The sequence below is a fragment of the Mandrillus leucophaeus genome, unplaced genomic scaffold (assembly GCF_000951045.1).
Source record: "Mandrillus leucophaeus isolate KB7577 unplaced genomic scaffold, Mleu.le_1.0 Scaffold604, whole genome shotgun sequence".
Lineage (NCBI taxonomy): Eukaryota > Metazoa > Chordata > Mammalia > Primates > Cercopithecidae > Mandrillus > Mandrillus leucophaeus.
In genome coordinates, this window is record NW_012106520.1 from 1,115,954 (window position 1) to 1,118,643 (window position 2,690).

The window sequence follows — 2,690 nt, forward strand, 5'->3', positions numbered from 1 at the left end:
GATCTTAGCTCACCGCAAACTCTGCCTCCCGGGTTCAAGTGATTCTCCTGCCTCAGCCTCCCAAGTAGCTGGGATTACAGGCACATGCCAACACACCTGGCTAATTTTTGTATTTTTAGTAGAGAAAGGGTTTCACCATGTTGGTCAGGCTGGTCTCAAACTCCTGACCTCAGGTGATCCGCCTGCCCTGGCCTCCCAAAGTGCTGAGATTACAGGCATGAGCCACTGTGCCCAGCCATAGCCATCTCTTTCTTTGTTTTCCTTTTTTCTTTCTTTCTCTTTTTCTCTCTTTCTTTCTTTTTCACAAGAACAGTAAGTCTTTTATTTATTTATTTAGGTTACATGAGTAAGTTCTTTAGTGGCGGTTTCTAAGATTTTGGTGCACCCATCACCTGAGCAGTGTACACTGTACCCAATGTGCAGTTCCCTATCCTTTACCCGCTCCCACCCTTCCCCAAGACTCCAAAGTCGATTGCATCATTCTTATGCCTTTGTGTCCTCATAGCTTAGCTCCCAAAGGTATCTCTTAGTGTATTTCCCACCCTAGGCAGCCCCTGGTCTTTCTCTCCTGTGTCTTATGTCCCTTGGGGTGTAAAAACAGGAACTTTGGTAAGTTTCTATCTTCTTATGATGGTTTCTTATTTTTTCTGTGTTTTAAAACTTTTCATTTAAGCTAATTTCTTACAAAAAAATTAGAGAAAATTACCATATACCTTTTCCCAAATTCCATAAACATTAACATCTTACATAATTAATTATGATGATCAAAATCAAGGCATTGATGTTTACATAATACGATTTTCTGATGTATATGCCATATTCACATTTTGCCAGTTGTCCTACTCATGTTCCTTTTCTTCTCTAGTATCTAGTCCAGGATCCCATGTTCTACTAAATTATTGTCTCCTTGGTATCCTTTAATTTGGAATATTCCTTACTCTGTGCCTTTCACTTTTCGGTTAAGATGTTGATTATTTTGTTATTTTTAATGACTGATTTGTATTTTATTATTAGAAGTTTACTTCAGTGGTTCTGTATGTATGAACTCTTCCTAGATTCTTTTCTTGTCTTTTCTTCCCTTTCTTCTTTTGTTTTGCTATTACAAACAATGATTAAATGAATGAATACATAGGTAAATGAATCTTATTTTATTAATAAAGAAAATTGTATTTACTTAGAAGCATTTAGAATGTCAACAAAACAACTGCAACTTTTTTTTTTGCAACTACAAGGTGGTATTCAGTGAACAGAACAACAATTATTTCACATAAGCTACATCAGAAACAACCGAAGATGAAAAAACTACCATCCCCTTTCGTTACTAATTTATGCTGTGCACCAGCAACAACCTGTTTAAATTTCCATGCCGATTTACAACCCCATACTGTACCAGGCAAGGTTAGTGGCTATTGAACATACCACCAGGACAGGGCTATCTAAAGACACATTCAGTAATGTGTTAACTATACAAAAAAGACACAGTACAGTTAAAAATAAATCTTACACAGCCTCCCATTTCAATGTGTTTCTTTAAAAGGGGTGAGTTGTGTACAGGGGGGTTATATGCTTTAAAGACAAGAAAAAGAAAACTGCTAGAACCAACTTATTCATCGTCATCATCTTCTTCATATTCATCTTCATTTTCTTCCTCCTTGTTCTTTTCCTCTTCCTTCTTTTTCTTACTCTTTCAGCTTGACGACTCCCTTCTTTGCTGCATCAGGCTTTCCTTTAGCTCAATATGCAGCAATATCCTTTTTGTGTTTTTCCTTCAACTTTGCAGCCTTCTTTTCATAAGGCTCCTTGTCATCTGCAGCAGTGTTATTCCACATTTCTCCCAGTTTCTTTGCAGCATCACCAATGGACAGGCCAGGATGTTCTCCTGTGATTTTGGGGTGATACTCAGAACAGAACAGGAAAAAGGCTGATGGAGGCCTCTCGGGTGCACTGGGATTCTCGAACTTATTTTTTTCTCTCCCCTTTGCAAGGGATATGGCTTTTCATTTCTCTTTCATAGCAGGTCTTGTCCACCTTTCCCATGTCTTCAATTTTCCTTTCTCTTTAGCATGTATGGTCTTCCATCGCTCTGAGCACTTCTGAGAAAACTCTGAGGAGTTGACTGGAGCAGCTGGGTACTTCTTCCTATGCTCCTCCTGACAAGCTTGCACAAAGAATTCAGATGATGACATTTTGCCTCTCGGCTTCTTAGGATTTCCTTCGACCATGCTTAGTTATCTTTCCTCAGCAAGGCACAGAGCTGCCCAGTGCCTGTCTGGCAAGTCCAGCTCTCCCTTGCCCCAGTGCTGTCTCTGTGGAGCTCAATGTACTGCAATGGCTGTGACAGTGGGAACCAGACGCAGCCTCTGTACTTTCTCTGCTCTGTAACCTGGTACCTGAATCTTTAGGTACTTGTAGAAACTTACTCATAGGGTAAATTTGTAGAATGATATTACTGGGTTAAAATGCTCTTACATAGATAAATATTGCCAGCAGCATCATCTTCTTATTTTAATTTTAAAAACCTACAGAGAGTAAAATCTACTTTTTTGGTGTAAAGTTTTATGTGTTTTACATGTGCATAGAGTCTTGAAACTAACAGCACGGGCAGGATACAGAACAATTTCAACAACTTAAAGAATTCCCGGCCAGGCTCAGTGGCTCATGCCTGTAATCCCAGCACTTTTGGAGGCTGC

The 2,690-nt window shown here is 39.4% G+C and overlaps 1 pseudogene; it reads right to left on the minus strand.

The window, feature by feature from the left end:
* Positions 1-1,603: 1,603 nt before the first annotated feature.
* LOC105553719 lies at positions 1,604-2,222 on the minus strand (annotated as a pseudogene).
* Positions 2,223-2,690: the final 468 nt, after the last annotated feature.